This window comes from Macaca thibetana, chromosome 10 (genome assembly GCF_024542745.1).
Source record: "Macaca thibetana thibetana isolate TM-01 chromosome 10, ASM2454274v1, whole genome shotgun sequence".
In the NCBI taxonomy this organism is placed as follows: Eukaryota; Metazoa; Chordata; class Mammalia; order Primates; family Cercopithecidae; genus Macaca; species Macaca thibetana.
Window position 1 is genome coordinate 89,223,391 of NC_065587.1, and position 22,166 is coordinate 89,245,556.

Below are 22,166 nucleotides of genomic sequence, written 5' to 3' on the forward strand. Positions count from 1 at the left end.
TCAAGCCTGTAATCCCAGCACTTTGGGAGGCCGAGACGGGTGGATCACGAGGTCAGGAGATCGAGACCAACCTGGTGAACATGGTGAAACCCCGTCTCTACTAAAAAAATACAAAAAACTAGCCGGGCGAGGTGGCGGCGCCTGTAGTCCTAGCTACTCGGGAGGCTGAGGCAGGAGAATGGCGTGAACCCGGGAGGCGGAGCTTGCAGTGAGCTGAGATCCGGCCACTGCAACTCCAGCCCGGGAGACAGAGCGAGACTCCGTCTCAAAAAAAAAAAAAAAAAAAGAAATGGGAATATGCAGTGTGTGAAGGTAATGTTGTAATGAGTGAAATGCTAAGGTCAGGGAATCAGCATGGTTCTGAATATATGTGTGATCTCGGTGCAAGTACAAAGTGCACTAGTGGCCTTTTGCACAGAGTGCAGTGTGAAGAGTATCATCTGCCCTAGACACCTTGTGTTCCTGTGTCTGTGATGGCCTCTCACTGATGGCTGGATGCCCCTCACCCCCGGCTCTGGTCTGAAGCAGATATCTAATTCTTGCCTGTGGCAGATCAGGGGTCCACCACTGGACAGCATTCATGCCATCCATGGCCAGGCCACATCTCTGAAGCCATCTGTGCAAGTGTGTGTGTGTGTGTGTGTGTGTGTGTGTGTGTGTGTAACAGGAATTTGTAAGAAAACCACAAATCACAAACTTATGCAGCTGTTGGCCATGTACATTAATCAAAACACACACTGAAGTACAGTCGTGTCACTTTATGACGAGGATACATTCTAAGAAATGTGCTGTTAGGCAATTTCATCATCTTGTGAACATCGTAGAGTGACTTACGCAAACCTAGATGATAGATGCCTACTACACATCCAGGCTAAAAATGTGCACAACATGTTACTATACCGAATAGTACAGGCAATTGTAACACAATGGAAATTATCTGCATATCAAACCACATCTAGACACAGAAAAGGTTCAGTAAAAATACAGCACTATAATCTTATAGGACCACCATCATATATGTGGTTTGCCACTGACTAAAATGTTACATGACTATATAGTTACGTGACTTATAGTTTCACAACTTATTATAGTCTCAATATAAGAGTAAGAAGCAAAAACACACACACACACACACACACACACACACACACACACACACACACAAAATCCTAGTTTCTTTTCTTAGATTTCAGTGTGGTTATCTTAAAAATCCTTAAAAATAATCCTGATTTAATTCTATCAGTATCACATTAGAGCAAAGCAGTAGTTACATGCTAAATTCTAACATGTTAAGTCTGTCATAATAAAAATAACTTTATTTAACAACTTATCTTCCTAAAAAAATTTGTATATGTTCACAAACCATTTTTCCTAAGACTTTTTTTCCTTACATGGGTCTTAGTTTCTACAAATCTTGACCTTTACATTCTTAAAATTACTGTATAATGCTTAATTCAGTAGAGTTCACATATAGTAAATAGTTTAGCAAGTACTAATTCAAAGTTTTAGCATTTCAGCAGACTTTTTTCCTACACCAGAAATAAACAGATAGATAGATAAGTAAAAAAGGAAGGAAGGAAGGGAAAAAATCCATGAACCACGCTTCTTCCAGGTTAATGTTTAAGCCTACTTTAATCACGTCCTTTGATACACTTTAAGGTCCGTATCAGTCAAGGCAAACATTCTAAGGGACCGAGCAGATGGATGCTACAGTTTAGAAAGTGTGTGGTAAACTCAGGATCCAAGAGTGGAACAAAAGATCCACCTTTTTCATAATTAAGCCTCTGATTAATGCCCTAGGCTCCTCACCACACACCTGTAATTACTCACAGAGGTACTCATTGTGCTGGGCCTTGTCTCGGAATATCAGGCATCAAGCTATCCGGCAGCAGATGGAAGCACATTTCTGTTGACATATGTTGCAATGAAAGGATTCGTGCAAACCTGGCTAGCAAGGTAGCAGAATGCCATGCATTTGAAGATTAATAATGCAAACAACCATGATGTTAACTTTGTTATGTTTGTGTTAATTCCATCTGTTGAGATGGGAAACTAAACCTTGAAGCTTGCGGGCTTTAAAAATCTTTAGCACATATTTGAATCAAATAAGCCCATTTTCACCACTGGAATTTAGAGTTTTAATTAAAAAATGCTTTTCTAGGCTAAATTTATGGGAATTATGAACTAAATCCTTTAACAAGCTAACACCACAATTTGTAAATGAATCCATTTTGCATCATAAGATTTGTACGTATAAAGGCAATAATCTGTGAAATAGGGCATTCAAAAAATATTACTCAGTTGCTATACTGATGCTAAAGACAGTAGATAGGCATGTAGCTGAGATAAAGTCACATGGCTCCCCCACTCCCTGGACTTCAGCCAATCACTTCAACGGAACCTGCTACTATGAGCAAGAAGGTTGGAAAAAGAGGGCAAAATAACAGATGGCTAGCCTACCCTACCCTGCCACCCACGTAAGACAGCGCCCTGAGGAGACACAGCGCCTGTGTGAAGTCGCCAAAGACAGCACTGGGGGAGAGTAAGTGGGGGGGTTAAAGAGGGAACTATATGACCAGTCAGCCAAATTATGGCCATATGCCTGCTTATGTTGCTTCTCCACACTGAAATGGAACAACTCGAAGATTGTATCTTTGTGATAACATTTTAAAATTAGGAATAACCATGTGGTACTCAAAGAAGAGCCACTGCATATTCCCAGCAGCAGGACATCCACAAAATGCCCCACTGATTTCCTAACTCAGTAGAATCCTTCTTTCACCTTCCCCACCATACATTAAGACACAGCTATAACAGGAGTCTTTGAAAAATATAATAAAAATCTGAAACCTCCCTTACAGCCTCCAGGGCTTTATATATACATGGGACAGGATGATGCTCTCAGACATCAGTCATTCATATGCAACCCTCATGCCTTTTGCCATCTCCCTGTCCAAAGTGAACATTACTTGCCTAACAGGGTTTTCAAAGTGACTCATGTTTTAATTTTTTTATTTCCATAGGTTTTTGGGGAACAGGTGCTATTTGGTCAGATGAGTAAGTTCTTTAGTGATGATTTGTGAGATTTTGGTGCACCTACCACCCGAGCAGTAAACACTGTACCCAATTTGTAGTCTTTTGTCCCTCACCATCTCCCACCCTTTCCCCCAAGTCCCCAAAGTCCACTGTATTATTCTTATGCCTCTGCATACTCAGAGCTAGCTCCCACTTAGGAGAGAGAACATACAATGTTTGGTTTTCCATTCCCGAGTTACTTTGCTTAGAATAATGGCCCAATTGTTCTGAAAAACTTATGTGTATCCTTTTTCATAAGTAAAAAGTAACTCAAGTAATACAATGATAGTAACCAATGCTGCTAAATTTTTGCTAAAAATATCATCCTCTGATGAAGACTCTGGGTCTGAGACCAGCTCTCCTTGTTAAATATGAGCACAGAATGCAATGTCAGGGTGGTGTGAGAGAACTACTTCTCTCAACTCCAGCTGGCCTACCTAAGAGTATCACAAGGACCTGCAGAGAGGAGGAAACGGGCCATCCTTTGTACTGTGTGATTCGATGCTATTCAGCGCTGCCTCCACTGAGATGGCTAGTGAGAAACAGCCCTGCACTCTAGCATGGTGAAAAGAACTCTAGAACTTGAGCCATGAGGCCTAGGTTCAAAACCTTGTGTGACTGTGGGCAGATCAAGTCATACCCAGAGCTTCATGCTTCTCTTCCATAAAATGGAATGATACTCCCTTACGGAGTTGTATGTAATGGGATAGCAGATAAGAACATACGCCTTTGTAAAATGAAAAGAGCCATAAAGAAGTAAATAGAGTAGCAATTAAATAATTATTTTTCAAAAAGAGAAGGACTCTGAAGAGTTTTACTTTGTAAAATTTACTTTACAGGTGTAGTTTATATAATTCAGTGAACTATTACTTTGCTGATCTACAGAAAGAATAGTTTAAGACACTTCAAAGGTGGCACACAAACAAGCCTCTTAGATCACACATTATCCCAGAAATTCAAAAGTTCTAGAAATTAGTGCTTTCAAGCAACACTCTTAACAAAGCATTACGGCAATTAGCCACAATGTTTTACAAGGCAAATACTAAAAGAAAAACAGGAAAATTATCATCTTAGATTTTCTAGGATTCATTTTTCTAGGAGTTCTAGAACTTAATACAAAGAAGTTCAAGTTAGTTTTATAGCAAGAATTAGTTTCTTTTTCACACGTTAAATAGACTAAACCACAAACTAAACAATAGGCTCAATGATATATGGAATCTAAAATAAAATGAGGTTTATTTTTGAGAGTTGAACATATGACACATAGACAAAGATCTTTCACATGCTTTTGTTCAAAGAAATTAAAATTCATTCTGCAAAATGTTGCAATATAGTGAACAGATCACCAAACCAGTATTTTTCTCTTGTTCTGGTTAGAAGTCCAAGTGCATACTATATGTTGAGTGTGAAAAGATCACTAAGATGATAATTGTGAATTTGCAGCTTATCAAAAGATTGTGGTTATGAGAAAGTAACTGGTGAGAACATCTGTCTCTTATCACTGATCTTGCAAAAAATCAGGTAATTCAAATAGAGGCGTGTTGTTTCCTCTCCTCCAAAGCACAGTTCTATAAACACAAACCATATTCAGCCTGGTAAATGAATCGCTTTAATTGAATGCTATGTACACAGTAACTGGAAAAACCATAAGTGATAAGAAAAACATATGGTGATGGCAACAGAAATTGGTTTATTCATTTTGCATAGTGTTGTTTCTTTAGTTCCCTTATAATTGACCTTTAGAGCGATAAATGTGTAAAATAATTTTGTTTATTATGGCTCCAAACCTTCCAACAATTACACAAAATGAAAATTTAAAAGGAAGGATTCATTCTGGAAGCATTTCCATTGTTTACATAATTGCACAGCTATAATTTAGTGCTCATGTTGTTATGGAAAATAAAAAAGGGCGATTACAGGCCATTTCAATTCAAAATATTGCACAGTGGTGTCAAAATGGAGGAAAAATGTTCACTTTAAAGCAGTTTAAAATGGATTAACCCTAAAAACAAAAACATTTCAACTTAGCATTCTATAAAACACAAATGTTCAAGAAGTAGCCCTCCTCCAAACCGTATTAGAAATGTTGCAACTGTACTTTCACACCAATTACATATATATTATTCACTTAATATTTGCTCAGGGCCCAGCAGATGATGGTTGTAACACAATAGCCAGCCATCTGTCTCCCTGCCTTTCCTTCGTGGACTCGCGCCTGCTTCTCAAGAGCAAACAGATCCGGTTATTCCACCTAAAGTCACTCCGTCCCTCCACGAGGCCAGACACAATCATCAAGAAATAAAATCTGCATATGAAAAATCACTCAATTCCTCATTTAACTTTTTACTTAAAATAAACTAAACACTACACAGTTAGATGAATTAATCACTGTTTTTTAGAGAAGATGCCTGTCTTTTACCCAGGAAATTCTATAGGAAGCTCTTTTATTTGGTAAAGAGGGTAAGGTTGGGATCCGTTTATCCCAGTAATCTGGCTAACAAAAAGGTATGATTCATTCTATACTTGGATAATTAATTATAAAAAATGTGAACGCAGAGGAATACATTCATACTAAATATGATTATAATTTAAACTTTAACAATGAAGACAGCCACGATCCTGTAGTACTTCTGGACATATTTTTAAGTATTAGTTATTGCCCGCCTGACGTTCAGAAATGCTGAGTGACGAGAAATTTTTAGTTACCAGAAGACCAGATTTGAAGATACCTCAAAGCTCCAAAGCCTGATTCTCTCATTTCTGCTAGTGGGTCTCTGCTCCTTCAGCTTAGGGCACAAGGACATACTTTACATACCACAAGTTGCTACTGGCTTCTGATGATTAAAAAATAAATCAAATCAACATGACCTTTTAAAAAAAAAAACAAAACAACACGGCAGAGCACGGCACCAATACTTCATTTCCAGAAAAGTCGCTGAGAATAAAAAGATAGCAGGACAAAGCTGATTACATCAATTACTTTGATGATTGGGGCCAAACATGTGGTACGTGCTTTACATTATGTATTAAAATGGCTAACTTGGTACATCTGCCTGGGGAAAAAAGCAGAGATTTTAACAAGTGTTGTACACAATGTGACTTCCTAGAGTACAACTATGTTACAAAAGTCAGGAGAAATATTACAGGACAGAGTAATTGGGTTCTGCACCTAGAGAATCAAAACTGCCTAGTGGCTGGGCATGGTAGCTCATACCTATAATTCTAGCACTTTAGGAAGCCAAGGCAGGGGATCATTTGAGCCCAGGAGTTCAAAACCAGCCTGGGCGACATATCAAGACCCTGCCTCTATAAAAAATAAAAAAAATTACCCAGGTGTGGTGTGGTAAACTCCTGTGGTCCCAGCTACTTGGGAAGATGAGCTGGGAGGATCACTTGAGCCTGGGACATCAAGGCTGCAATGAGCTGTAATTGTAAGACTGCATTCCAGCCCAGGCGACAGATAGGGAACATGTCTTTAAAAAAACCAAAACCAAACAAAACATAATACCTAGAACTTCTCACCAGCAGAACTGCTATGAAGAAGACACTGAATTTCCTTGACAGCAGCATGCCTTAGGGAATGGGAAACACGCAACAAATTCCTCAGGCCACAGGAGCTGTTCTGAGCATTTGCACAGTATCAGGATTTCAGGAGCGACAGAACAAGTGGACAGATGGCAGAAAAAGGCACTGTGATGCTCAAGCCCAAAAGGAGAACCTTGAATATTTTTTATAACTGCTTATCTATAAAGAAAAACTTGGCTGGCCTTTAAACAGATGAAGATGGAATGTTCTGCTTCAAAACATGTGGGATATAGATTTACTTAAGGAACACTGTACATGAATTTTATTTTATAAAGAAGTTGATAAGTCACTAATATGTCTAACCTGCCTCTTTCTCTTAGTAACAGCTTCAAGATATATATTCATATATAATGAAGTTCACCCTATAAAGTGTACAATTCAGTAGTTTTTAGTGTATTCACAGAATTGTGCAACCATCACCACTAATTTGGGAGCATTTCATTACCCCAAAATGAAGCCTATACCCACCAGCAGCTATTTCCCATTTCTCACATACCCAGTAACTGGCAACTACTAGTCTACTTCCTGTCTCCATGAATCTGCCTACCCCGGATATTTCAGAATATGGAATCTTACAATATATATCGCATTTTGTGTATGGTTTCTTTTACTTAACATGTTTTCAAGGTTCATCCATGTTGTGGCACATAATACTTTATTCCTTCTTAGTTAATAATACTTAATTCCTTCAAATTAATATTCCATTGTATCGATATACGAGATTTTGTTCATCTTTTCATCAGTTGATGGACATTTAAGCTGTTTCTACCTTTTGACTGGTTTTGATTTGAATTTCTCTGGTGAATAATGATGCTAAGCACCTTTTCTTTTTCTTCTTGGCCATTTTTATATCTTCTCTGGAGAAGTTTAAGTCTATATCTTTCACCCATTTTTTATTTGGGCTGTCTTTTTGTTGCTGAGTTGTAAGACTTCCTTAATTTTTAAAATTTTCATTTATTTGTTTATTTTTGAGACTAGGTCATAAGACTGGCTAATTTTTGTATTTTTGTTAGAGGTGGGGTTTCACCACGTTGTCCAGGCAGGTCTCAAATCCCTGGCCTCAAGCAATCCACCTGTCTCAGCCTCCGAAAGTGTTGGGATAACAGGCATGAGCCATTATGCCTGGCTGTGTAAGACTTCTTTATATATTCTGGATACTAGGCCCTAATCAGCTATATAATTTCAAATATTTTGTGGGTTGTAGTTTCACTTGCTTGACAGCATCTTTTGAAGCACAAAAGATTTTAATTTTGATGAGTGATAATTTATCCATTTTTTCTTCTGTTGCTTGCATATTTGGTTTCATATCTAAAAGTCTATTGGCAAATCCAAGGTCATGGAGATTTAGTCCTTTCCTTTCTAAGAGTTTTGCCATTTTAGCTCTTATATTTAGGACATAGAACCATTTTGAGTTAATCTGTGTATATGGTGTGAGGTAGGGGTCCAACTTCATCCATTTGCATGTGAGTATCCAGTTGTCTCAGCATCACCTGTTGAATTGACTATTCTTTTCCAACTGAATTGTCTTTGCACCCTTGTCAAAAAATCAGCTGACTATGGGTGTATAAGTTTACTTCTAGACTCTCAATTCTATTCCATTGATCTATATGTCTAACCTTTTACCAGGACCACACTGTTTGGATTACTCTAGCTTTTTAGGATCTTTTGAAATAGGAAACTAGTAATTCTCTAATTTTGTTCCTTTTTGAGAAGGCTTTGGTTATTCAGGATTCCCTGCAATTCCATATGAAATTTAGGATCAGTTTTTCCATTTCTGCAAAAAACACCATTGAAATTTTGATAGGGATTGTATGGAAGCTACATATCACTTTGGAGAGTATTGTTATCTTAATAATATTAAGTCTCCTGATCCACAGATATTTTTCCATTTATTTAGGTAGTTTTTAATGTCCTATGGCAAGGTTTGCAGTTTTCAGTGTATACATCTTGCAAGTCCTGGGTTAAATTTATTCCTAAGTATTTTATTCTTCTTGGTGCTACTGTAAATATGATTGCTTTCTTAATTTCATTTCCAAATTGTCTATTTCTGCTGTATAAAAATACAGTTGATTTTTACATATTGATCTTGTATCCTGCAATCTTACATAATTTATTATTTCTAGTAGGTTTCCTTTTTAAGTGTGTGTGTATTTCTTGAGCTTTTCCAAATACAAGATCATACAGTCTTTCAATATACATATCTTTCATTTTCCTTTCTAGTCTGAATGGCTTTTATTTCATTTTCTTACCTAATTTCCCTGTCTAGAATCTCTGGTACACTGTTGAAACGTGGTGAGAAAAGACATCCTTGTCTTGCCCCTGATCTTAGGGAGAACATCAGAGTTTAAAATGGAAATGCCTGTTATTTCTTTGGTGAGAAGAAAGCCAGAGCCTATGATGTGGCAAACAAGCCCAGAGCAACCTTTTTGCAATACATTTTTGCAGCAGCAAATGAGTGCTTTCTGCAAGGATGCTCAGGGTGCTGTGAGATCAGGGCCTCTAAGAAAGAAATGATTCTCCATCACATGAATCAGCTCGCTCCCTCAGCTCCAAGTCCTTTGCTATATGAACAAAACATAAAGCCCCTTTTCTCTGACCAACATAACACCCTGCCTGAAGCCCACAGATCGAGAGGGGCTGCTGTCTTTCACGTGTGCTTCCTATAATGGGCACTTCACAGCTCACTGAGGAGACTGACAGGGAGAGGGCAAACCTATTAGGAAATTCTGGCACATTTATAATTCCATAAGATGAGGAAAACTGTTGTAAGGTCATGGAAAGAAGTGACTTACCAGCTGCACCAACAGTGCCTTGAAGATGCTGTGGCCTGACTATGTAATGACTGTCTTAGTCATGACCCTGATAAGCTTCAAATCTACACTATTACAGTTTGTACAACAGGCTTGCTTAATGAGGTTGATGCAGATGCTCAAGAGCAGTTATTAAATCCTCACAATGAGGCTTTAGCAAATGAGGGCTTCAACAAGTTGTTGCCAGTAAGTGATAACAGTGGAAGCGACTCAGTTGCATCAGACTCATGTGTAAGGTGTTCTAAGTGCTAGACGCTGGTACAGCACTCCAAAAGAAGATCAGGCCTCATGGCCAAAGCTCAGGGATAAGTCTACCCAGAAAGGCATTCATACAGCACCAGAAAAAAAAAAAAAAAAAAAAAAAAAAGTTACTGGGCATTGGGGATGAGGGAGGGCTGGGGTAGGAGGATACTAAAATCTTTTTCTGAGATGCCCAGCTGCTTGTCTTAGAAGAGGCTAAACTGAGGCAAGTGTCTCTGTTTGTCTCCTCCACCCCCTCCTCTACAGCTTTACAATATTCTCTAGCAGAAGCAAAAACAGGGTCAGTGCCATCACAGATAAAACGATGGGTGGCCGAGCGTGGTGGCTCATGCCTGTAATCACAGCACTTTGGGAGGTCGAGGTGGGTGGATCACCTGAGGTCAGGAGTTCAAGACCAGCCTGGCCAAGACGGTGAAACCCCATCTCTACTAAAAATAAAAAAATTAGCCAGGTGTGGTGGTGGGCACCTGTAATCCCAGCTACTCAGGTGGCTGAGGCAGTGAATTGCTTGAACCTGGGAGGCGGAGGTTGCAGTGAGCCAAGATTGTGCCACTGCACTCCGGCCTGGGTGACAGAGGGAGACTTCATCTCAAAAAAAAAAAAAAAAAAAAAAAAAAAAAAAGGGTAAGTAGAATGCACTTAACAGTGTATAATCATGTAAGTAAATACTAAGGTAAGAATAGCCAAAATGAGTCAAATGTGCACACACAAATATAGGTACTCCCAAGTCAGAAAACTATACTTTTCTCAGGTTTATTATTCACACCGTCTCAAGAATGCATCTGCTAGAAATACATTCTTCTTAGAATATTAAAAAGAAACACTTGGGTGAAACCACAGACTTAACACAGTCAGGGAGGTGTTCCTTAATGTCATGGCTGCAAGGGCACAGTAAAGATTTAATCAACACTGCCAATCATGCCAAGTAAAATAATCTTCTCATTCTAATGTTGGAATCTAGATTAGGACCCAACTGCACACTATGTTACCCGCAGAATGAAGTAGAAAACATCAGTAGGGTAAACACAACACTACTGAATTTGGGTAACAAAGGTATTTAATTTATTCCTTTGGAACCACAAAAACTTAGAAAAGAGATCCAAGAGATCATCATTCAATCTTTTAATTTAACAGACACAGAGAACGGTATCAATCAAGGCCAGAACTGTAGTTACCAGCAAGGTTCAAACACAAACCAAAGCATGTCTGCTCCTTACAGGAAGGGAAAATGTTAAGTCAGGGTCAATGAAGCACCATCTAATATTCCTGAATAATGGGCCTCATATATAGTGCACAGCACTATTTTTTTTTGTCTTTTTGAGACGAAGTTTCGCTCTCATTGCCCAGGCTGGAGTGCAGTGGCGCAATCTCGGCTCGCTGCAACCTCCGCCTCCCGGGTTCAAGCAATTCTCCGGCCTCAGCCTCACAAGCAGCTGGAATTACAGGCATCCGCCACTACACCCGACTAATTTTCTGTATTTTTCGTAGAGATGGGGCTTCACCATGTTGGCCAGGCTGGTCTTGAACTCCTGACCTCAGGTGATCCACTCGCCTGGGCCTCCCAAAGTGCTGGAATTACAGGGATGAGCCACCACGCCCAGACTGCACAGCACTATTTTGAGGACTTACTTAGTTTTGAAACATGAATTCTTCTTTCATCTCACTCACTTTACCTAATAATCATTTAAAAATGCAAATAACATCTTTTAAAACTATACTTTCAAGTGAAGTCAACAAATGATTGCTTCAGCTTAAAAATATGCTTCCAAAAATAAACACACAACTCCTACTCTCATAGAAGTATTATCAGATGAAGGAAATGGCTTATAAAATGCTAACTTCAAAATAAAGACAGGTCTTCCACCAAAGCCATCTTCTTAGGAAATTACTGGGCATGGGGGATAAGGGGGTGTGGAATTATGTGAGGAGGCTCGGGGCGCTGAGGGGAAATGCATTAGAAAGATCTTTTGGGGGGAAAAAAAAAAAGAAATTTACCAAGATTCCAGCAACAAATTAAGATTCCCATTCTTCCCTGAAAATGAACACTAGAGAACATACACCAGTTCTTTGTGGCTTCTATGCTCATTTATCTGTGATCTCAACTCTGCTTAAAAAAAAAAAAAAAAAAAAAAAAAAAAAGCTCAGGGCTTCTAATGCCATCACAGACTAGCATGTCCCATGCATTTAAACATGCTTCCTTCTCATAAGGTGAAATCAGGAAGCCTGGCTCTCAGGTTTGGGTGAAAACGAGTCTGCTTCATGGTACTGACTTTTGCCAGGATGTGTCCCAGCCTATGCCCAAGAACAGATTAACAATAGAAAAATGATTTCTGTTTGTTACTTCCCACATCTTCTGGTTTGTTCCCATATCAGTAAGGAGATTAGTGTTAGAATATGATTATTATCCATTCTTTTCATTCTAAGAAAACACAAAATGCATGCTCTCTAGTTTATTTTCTTACAAGTAAAATTACTCCCCCTGCACAAAGCAGCAAAACTGAAGCTCTCAACATTTTTGTGTTCTGCAAAAAAACAGAGGGCAACCCTGTGGTCATTCAATTCTGGGAGTCTCCACTAATGTGGGTGGAGGCCTGGATGAATTAGAATGACAATCTCCCACCCCTCCCATTTAGACAATTTGTATTTAGACAAAGAGCTCTCAAGAATGGCTTAAATTTGAGAGAACAATCCCAAAGGAAGCCAGCTCTATCAACCTGCTTATGGAGAAACCTCAGGCCAGATCCATTAGCAAAACGGCAATACCCACAAACCAGACACTACACCTGTCCCGTCCATCCTATGATGAAAAGCCCACCATATACAAATTTCACCATGGCAGAAAGCAAAGAGGTCAATCGACCTCTAAATAGTGGACAAATGGCTTGCTGCTTCAAATTCTAGGAATACTTATTTTACATTTTGATTTTCAATGTACACATAACAAAATTCATTTTAGGGGCTTAAACACAACTTTTTTTTTTAAATGAAGGTGTTTTAAGTGTAGATTTTTTAGCTAATGCGGAAATAGAAGGAGGAGGGCTTTAAAGATAAAATTCCAGTAAAAGATACAATTTGCTCTCTGAACTTGGGCAGATACTTTACCTTCTGAACAACAATTTCATCATCTGTAAAATGGGAATGAAAATGCATCATGCCCTGTTATACTTTTCAAAAGAGCAAAGGAGAAAGCATTTTGTAAATTCCAAAGTTCGTAATTATTATTTTTATTAAATAACAGCAACTTTTATTCATGATCTTATTAAAATATTTATTTTCCAGGATCATTTGAAATCCTCAAGTGCTAACTGAGTTGAAGGTACCACGTTAGTTGCTGTGAGGCTCTGAGGCAGCCCCTGCCTTCCAGCAATGACTTGTTAGGGGAGGGGAGAGCTACTCATAGCTAAGAGTGAGGCCACGGAGAGCACAGGGCTCCTGCATGATGGGAACAGCGGGTATGCCATGGGAACCAAGGAAGGGAAGCAAATAGGTGGCACAAGGCATTGGGTCTTGATGAAGGGACCATGCTGCATGTGTTCAACTAGACTCCAGCACACAGGAAAATGGTAGGTATTTTGTTTTAATGTCTTATTATTAAAAGGCTCTCTTTTGCTAACATTTCTTTAGCCCACAAATACCTACTAAAGGATATTTTTTTCCATGGGAGAACAAAAGAAAAACTGTTGTTTATTGCTTCTTTAGAAAACAATGTTATCTTTAAAATGCGTTTCAGTAAATAGCATTAATAGCTGAACAATCTGCAATTACCACAATACCACTTATTGTTATGTATTAAAAAAGAAATCAACAGACAAAAAGAGATTATTCCCCACTAGGAGAGCGCTTTTGTCACAGAAACAAAAACTGCAATTTAAAATGCTTTTCTTGACATTATTTCCATCTATCCAAGTCTCCCCTTTATGAATTATACACCACAGTCAGGATTTAAATCTCTTATATTCAAAAATCATTCCTCTCTAAATGGGAGTTAATGTATCCTCCTTCCCCAAGTATAACTTCAGCACTTGAAATGTCCCTGTGTCTCTCAGTGCCTCTGCGCCTGGAGAAAAATGTAACATTTCTTGAAGTCTTTATCGAATTCTAAATGAGAAAAGATGCTCTTACAGGTCAATAGCTATATTCCAAAGAGCAGGAAAATCCCTTCTACAGTGAAATGTACCAGTGCCTACTGAAGACCTAGCTATCTTCACCTTCCCAAAGTCCCAGAGTCATCAGAAACTCATTTCATGGAATAAGCAGCACAAGCCAAACAGGCTATGTATGTGGTCACTGATTCATGGATGCAGTGACTTGAGTGTAAGGCTAGGTAGGGCTCAAGCTCTAAAGTGAATGTTCCCTTTTTCTGAGGCCGTCCTAGAGGGTCAGACAGCCTTGGACTGAATACTTTAGAGCTTGAAAGGCTTACAAATGCAGAATCTATCGCCTGCCGTATTCGAACAGAAAACTGGATTTAGTGTCTCCTGATGATGAGCTGGAATCTACTTATTAGTCCCGGCTCTGGAGGTAAAACAGTCTCTCTCCACACAGCACTGCTTCAGACATTTGAAGAAAGCAATTATCTGTTTCCATGCACCAACCCTTTTCCACACAAGCTGTTCTCTCAGCCATCCCACTTCCTCTTAGGTACTCAGGCAGTGTTCATGCAAGAAGTGGAACCTGAGCCCCCTTCCTGCCTCCTTTCATATGTACAGTGCCTTGGGCTTTGCAGATGCAGGCCACACAACTCTCTACTTTGGGCTTCCAGGCAAAATCCACCTCAGATAATTTTCATGTTAACTTCAGAATTAATCAGAACGTTCCATGTTTTATTTCTTAAATTGACTTTTTTTAGACAGAGAACTTAGTAAGCTGAACTCTTGTTGAAAACTCATTTAACTCAACCTGAAACACTGACTCTCTTAATCTTCCTGGTTAAATTTCCGTATGCATTTATTTCCTTGGTTAAGCTAAGAAAGTGAGACTCTCCTACTGTCTTTGATTACTGAGTTGTATCATTTAATTTATATTACCTAGCTCTTTTCTTAGGACAATGTCATCTGCAGAAGTACTCCCCTAGGGCAAGGTTTCTCAACCTCAGCACTACTGACATGATTGGTCATAAATTCCTTGTTGTGTTTCTGCGCACTATAGAACATTTAACAACATCCCTGGCTTTCACCCACTAGATGACAGTACACTTCCCTCCCCTACTTATGACAACCAAAAGAGTGTCCGGACATTGCCAAATGTTCCCTGGAGGGGGCAAAATTCCCCTGCCCCCTAAGAATCACTGTTCTAGGATAATGAAAGTTGACTAGCTCACCGCAGTAGAAAGCTAACGCCTGCCTTGAAACTGATAGTTGAAGCCAAAATTTCAACCAAAGTGGCTCAGCTCGGCATATTTGGTTACCCATTCTTCCCCATGATGCTATGTGGATTTGGAATAGCCAGTCTCAGAAGGAGGTCTTTTTTTTTTTTTTCTTCAATTTTCTATCAATCAATATATTTACTGAGCATCTACCCTCTCTGGGAAAAGACAGAATGCACTCCAGTGACTCTATTAAAAAAAGATTCCGGGCCGGGCACGGTGGCTCAAGCCTGTAATCCCAGCACTTTGGGAGGCCGAGACGGGCGGATCACGAGGTCAGGAGATCGAGACCATCCCGGCCTACACGGTGAAACCCCGTCTCTACTAAAAAATACAAAAAAACTAGCCGGGCAAGGTGGCAGGCGCCTGTAGTCCCAGCTACTCGGGAGGCTGAGGCAGGAGAATGGCGTAAACCCAGGAGGCGAAGCTTGCAGTGAGCTGAGATCCGGTCACTGCACTCCAGCCTGGGCGACAGAGTGAGACTCCGTCTCAAAAAAAAAAAAAAAAAAAAGATTCTGGTGACCTGGGCTCTGTGACAGGCCACAGTAGAGTCTCCTTCCAGAGAGAAACCTCAGAGCAAAAGAACACATTCTCAACTAAAAAATGTGTGCCAACTGATACACGATATCACACGGTAACAGTTTAGGAAGAACAAAATCTTTCCTTTTCCCACATACACTGAGAGTTGCTATACTATTTTTATGCTTTATTTCATGTAGCATGTCTTATTAAATACTGGAAGACTTTGGGCTAAATATACATAATTTATATTCATCTCTGATAACATTTACTTGAAAGAAAGTCTTTACACCTTTAAATCCAACAAAGGAAATGAAACAAAACTGTAGTTTCTGGCCTGTCAGGTAGATTTTTTTCTCTCTGGATCAGCCTCCATGCTATCATCTTACACTTTTTAAAGCTGTGAAACAAGTTCGCTGCACATGTGTTAAACCTCATAACCGAAACCTCTGCCATCTGTTACCTCCTACATATTTTTACTTTCCTCACTGAGGTGTAAGTGGGCTCTGTCTATAGATTAATGAAAATAATTATTGATTCTACAGCTGTAAAAGAAAAAAAAAAATCTCACATTTATTTTTGGTGCAGTCATCTACCTGAAGTCTTTATGGTGATTGATAGCTGAATAAAGTTATAATAAAATTTTCATTGATAAATTTTGATGAATCTGTGGCTTGTCCATTCCCACAAAACCTTATGGAAAACACTCGGAAGGCACTGGATGCTACCTGATGGGGTAACATTAATTATATGACAGCTTCTATATTTTATCACTCTGAATTTGCACAATAAGCACAAATAGGAATTATTATTAACTTAACAATACATGTCAGGAGAAGGTTGTCATATCTCACCTGTCCTTATAAATATTATCCTTCAATCAAACCTAAGTCAAACTTGGAAGTTTTGTTTATTGCTACAGTAAACTTATATTCAGTAACATTTCATTAACTTGAATAAAGTAAATTCAGGTCAGAAGTTGTATTTTTAGAAAAACAAAAGGATTTGTTTTTAAGTGCCACATTACTTTCAAAAACAATCAGTAACAAATATATGTCTTGGCTAACAAAAACATCAATTACAGAGCCCTTTAGACATCCCATTTTAATAATTATAAATACATTTACAATTTGCATACCAACTGCTTGAATTCCAACAGAATTAGAAAATATGTTCTCTTAAGTAGAGGGAAAATGTCCCTGGAAATCTTTCCTGCACATTTCTAATTCCTAACAGGCGAGAGGCAAGACTTCTTTGGGGACACCCCTTGGTGTATCCTTGGATGCACCCATTTGGCCTATCCTGTGCTACAATGTCCAAGGTGAGGAAGGGTCATCAAGACATGAGTCGAAACTTACAGTCACTTTATCCTGTCATGCCCACCTGTCTTCCTTTTCTCAATTCATCTTCTTGCCTTTCTGAATCAACATTTGCCTTGACAGATAATGGGAATCATGCCAGGATACTACTTTCTCAGGATGTTTACCAATCAGTACTACATCCTACCTCTCCAACGTATTTCACTCACATACACACACACACACACACACATACACGCAAAAAACACATGTGCATATATATACAAAATATATACACATATAAGGAATTTACACACAGACACACATACACAAACCCCATCTGTGTCTCAGTCCTTGTTAGCCCTCATTACCTTGCTCCTGGGCTATTATAATAATTTCCTTTCTGTGCTTGTTGTCATCATTCTTTCATGTTTACAATTCACCTCCACTTTTATCACTGTGGTTTAAGCTTCTTAAAATGCTCTTCTGGTCATGTGGAGTATCATGCTCAAAAGCCTTCAACAGCTCGCCACTTTCCATGGGATGAAAACTACTTTGAATCAAGGCTCTCTACAGTGCTGCCTGGATTCATGACCACATATTATTTCTATGCATGTATCTGGCATTAAATCAAAGCCACGCTCCTCATTGTTCCTGAACACAGCCTGAAAAGTTCTGTATCTTTGATGTGAGACTCCATCATGCTTCTTGTCCTACTATCTCAATCCTATCCATCCTTGAAAGTCCTGCTAAATCCCCTCTCCTCTGTGAGCTGCTTTCAAATCAACTTAGCTAAAAGGATATTCAACAGTCCAATTTTCATAACATGTATATCACTACTTATTTGGTTTTTTGCACAAGCTGATGGATATTACAGATACTTTATGCATCTCACACTCTCATAACCTGACTAGGTTTTTACCATGGCAGGAAAAAATATTCAACACAAAAAGATCATTGAACTTTGTGCCACATTTAGGAAGGAGTGATGTGACCCTAATAATAAAATGCCTAAAAATAAATCAGAGGATCTAAGAATGCTTAATGATTAGGAAAGGGTCTCAGAGGCTCTACAGCCCAACTCATTCACTTGACTACTTGTGGATAGGTGAGGGCCCCATGTCCAGTGAGTGACAAAGCTAAGTCTAGCTCTAAGGTATTGTAGTTCCCAGTATCAGGCCTGCCATCCATGAGAGTCATATGTTATTGTTGAAAGTCGATATATTCTGAAGCCATCTTATCTCCTGAATTCTTGGAAGTACATTTTCCAATTCTTAAAATCCTTAGGAATAAGGCGCCACATTAGTCCTATTTTTAATCATTGTATAAGCCTATAGTTTTTGTGTTTTTTTTTAAACTGTTTTTAAATGAAGCTTTAACAAAGTTAGCCTTCAAAAGGTCTAAAGTTCCTCTACTGATACACATCAAGGTTATTATTTCATCCTCGGAACATCAGTTAGATCTTTAAATTCACAAATAAGTACTTTATCTGCTAGTGTTGAGTTAAAATCCTATACATTAAAACCTTGGTAAAATCACTTGTTTTACAGAATGAGCACTTGAGAGACATATATTAAAATTATTTCCAGGGATGTGAGATAAACAAGGCCCCCAAATTGCCATCTTAATTCTTTACCCTTTCTGGAAGTGAATACTCACTTATGTTTCACCTTAAATATACTTTTAAATTTATGTTTATCTAATATATATATGGTTCTATAGTTATAAGACTAAATTTTCAGCAAAGAACAATTCTTTGTCTGAGAAAAGGTGATGCAATTATTACATATGACTGCATGATACAGGCTGTCTGAGGTTATTAAAAGAGTCAGGTATGGCCAATTTACAAGTATCACCCCTGTACCTTGCTTTCAAAGCTCACTGCTGAGTCTTAATGCTTACTGAGGGGTCTCATGGGATCTTTTTACAAATGACTGTTTATTATTATATTATTCCATCATATACCTCATGAGAGGGGGTTGTAACATCCGTTAAGAAAATCATGAACTACTTTGACTTCTGTGATACAATACTGCTCTATATAAGATGTTTAAAATTATGGTTTTTTTTTTTAACACTGATGTGACAAAAGGTTCATAAAAATGTAGAGTTAAATGAAAGCAAAATGTTCCTACAAGCTAAATATTATTGCCTACAAAATGTGGCTAAAATTTTAAAAATACAAAAATTAAATTAATGCTCAAGTGCATTCAGCAACTGAAATATGAACCAGTGCTGATCATGTATTGCCAGTGCCCAGCACAGCACTTTTCAGAGCAGTTACTGGCTGAGCCAGGGTCTTACCTGCAGACAAGAGAATCCACTGTTTTGAGATTAAGAAGAAAGAGATTTCTATGAGGGTGTCAGATGGCTTATAGAACGTCTAGAAGTGCCAGGGAACCAATCACAAGTCTCCACAGTCAGGAAAAAGTTGGTAAGCAGAAACACCCAGCCACACCACAAGGCTGTTCCAGCAGAGCCCACTGTCTGCTAATCTCACCAGTGATGCTGGTGCCAAAGCAGAACCTCCATGACAGGAGGATCCAGCTTCCCCTGTGCTGCTGCCCACCACTCCCCACATCCACTTTCAAGTGCCATGTTGGCTGGTATCTCTGCTGGACAGAACCTGGGTCAATGCCAACCCAGCTGCAAGGAGTCTGGGACATGCAGTGTTCAGCTTTCTAGCTTTCCTTGTACAGAAGGCTCACTGGGTGTGTGAAAAGTGAGGGGAAAGTGAGCTGATGGCCATGGACACAAAAGAAGCATTTCTGGATCATAAGCATACATGGGTAAAACAAATGTATCAATCGGTATGTCTGTCTACAGCACAGGGAGTGGTTATTTCTCCACATATTGTAAAATTCCACAATGCCTAGTTATGTTTTCAGTCAAATCATTATGTTCAAAGTGAGAAAATGTATGAAGAAAGAAAAAAAAATCAACACTTTAAGATATCAGAAACAAATGATGAAGTTGCTGTTCTTCCCCTCACCATTAATATTATTACAAGAGCTCATGCTTACTGAGAGATCATACCCATGATCCAGACTGAATGCATTACATGTTTTACCTCTTTCAAGTCTTCAAACAACCCTCTAAGGTAGGCACCATTATCATCCTCATTCTATAGATAAGGGAGCCAAGGCAGAGCAAACCCAAATGGTTTCGCTAATAAGTAACAAAGCCAAGACTGGAAATTAGACAAGCTGACTTGAGGCCCACGCTGTTAATGAAGACATTTTATCACACTATCACACTAGATCTTAACTTTATGCTGTTACGATCCAAATATGTTACCTCAGGGCAGAACAACAAACACTTCTGCATTGGAGAGAGGCCTCATGCTTTTTTGGTGCATTATAAAATACAACATTATAGATGAAAATGACAAAGACTCACATTTCCCAAAATGTCTATATGCAAATTTGAAACAATAATTTTACATTAATGTAGGTTTTACATTTAAAAGAGAATTTAACTTTGATGTATAACAGATAAATTACATTAAGACATTAAATCTGTAAGTCATTGTTAAAAAATAGTTCACAAATAAGCAAAGGAAACTTTCCAGTCTCTGATACGTGTTCTTACAAACATGAAAATAAAATTCCTTTCCTCAACTGTCCTTTTCTATTTCACACATATTGATCTTTCCATCTGTTTTAAATAATCATGAAATTAACAGAAACTGTTTTTAATAAATCCAAATCATAAGTCCTTTCATGTCAAACTATTTTGGGGAATTCTGAGGTGAAAAAGCTGCTTAAGTGTTAGGAAAAACAAAGAACGAGAAACAGCTTTACAAGAGACACTGAAGGACAATGAAGAACTGAGAAGGCAACTGTGGAAAGGCCTTTCCAGGTTGGGGCGGGGTACTTTAACAAGGAGGATTCTGAAGTGGAGTGGGACCAAGGGCAGAGCCTAGGCAAAATAAAACAGAAGGGAGAAACAACATCAAGGACTGTTGCACCAACACGCTAGCTGTGAATCAATAAAAAAAACCATTCCTGGTGGAATAAGCCAAGCCTGTATGTGAATTCTAACAGCCTCTTAGCCTGTGGCACTGGGCAAAAGTTTTTGATACTTTTTTGAAGCTTCATTATTTATAAAATGGGCCTCAGGGGCTGGGCGCTATGGCTCACACCTGTAATCCCAGCATTTTGGGAGGCCAAGATGGGAGGACTGCTTGAGCCCAGTGAGCTATGATTGTGCCACTGCGCTCCAGCCTGGGCAATGGAGTGATATCCCATCTCTAAAAAAATAAAATAAAATAAAATAGGCCATGGTATTTATTGAATTGAATTGCAGAGAAGATTCAATGGTACAACATCATGCAGTCCCCAGCACACAGTCCAGCATTGTGAGTGCTGAAGAAATAAATACCCCTAAGCACCACCACCAGCCCACCAGACACAAAGCAGCTGAGCAGACGGAAGCGCACCGGGAGACTCCTTCACAGGCAGGCTGGGTAGCCTTGAAAGTCACGCCAAATTTTCTTGCTAATTTACAGTTATTCCGGAACTGTTTATAATCTTAATTATTTTGTAAACTGGTAAAATCAATTTTTAAAAAATTCATTGTCAAGGAAAAAATAAAGCCATTTCAAACCATGTTTTTGATCGCAGCAATCAACCACGAACCCATGTTACATACGGACCGTGGGAAATACTACTTGATAAATGCATTGTGTTAGTATTACATAAGTTATTAGGATAATTAAAACTGGTTAAAAATACTAAAAACAGTTGTTTTGGAATGCACTACATTTTTTCTGATATATGTATTATTATTTTTTAAGATACAAATGGCCGTCTGTTTACATAATAAATTTTCTATCATATTAGATGAAACTATAACTTTCCAGGATTGCCAGAGAACACAACTTGTGAGACATCTACTTTACAAATTGTTTTTTAAACTAAAAAATGTCTTCAATTACTATGAACATCATTATGTTTGAACATATTTTTAGCATCTTATAACTTATTTAATTCAACACTTTATTGGTCACTACTGACATAATTTTGATACCTTCAGATTTAAGAAAGAACTTCATAAAACAACCATGCCATACACAGCATAATGTTCAAAGGCCCATGAACCACAAAGCTGTGTCGTGCAGACAAGTGTGCCACCCAGAGGCAAAAGGAAGAAACCCACCTTGGATTTTATTTGTGAGACAAAACTGATAATGTTCAATTTTAAACAATTATTTATGATTATTTATTTAAAAACACAGGACATCTTTCATAA

The 22,166-nt window shown here is 38.6% G+C and overlaps 1 protein-coding gene across 4 annotated transcripts in view; it reads right to left on the reverse strand.

Moving 5' to 3' along the window:
* Positions 1 to 22,166, reverse strand: part of RALGAPA2 (Ral GTPase activating protein catalytic subunit alpha 2) — a 321,485-nt gene that overhangs the window by 156,819 nt on the left and 142,500 nt on the right. The window lies entirely within an intron of this gene.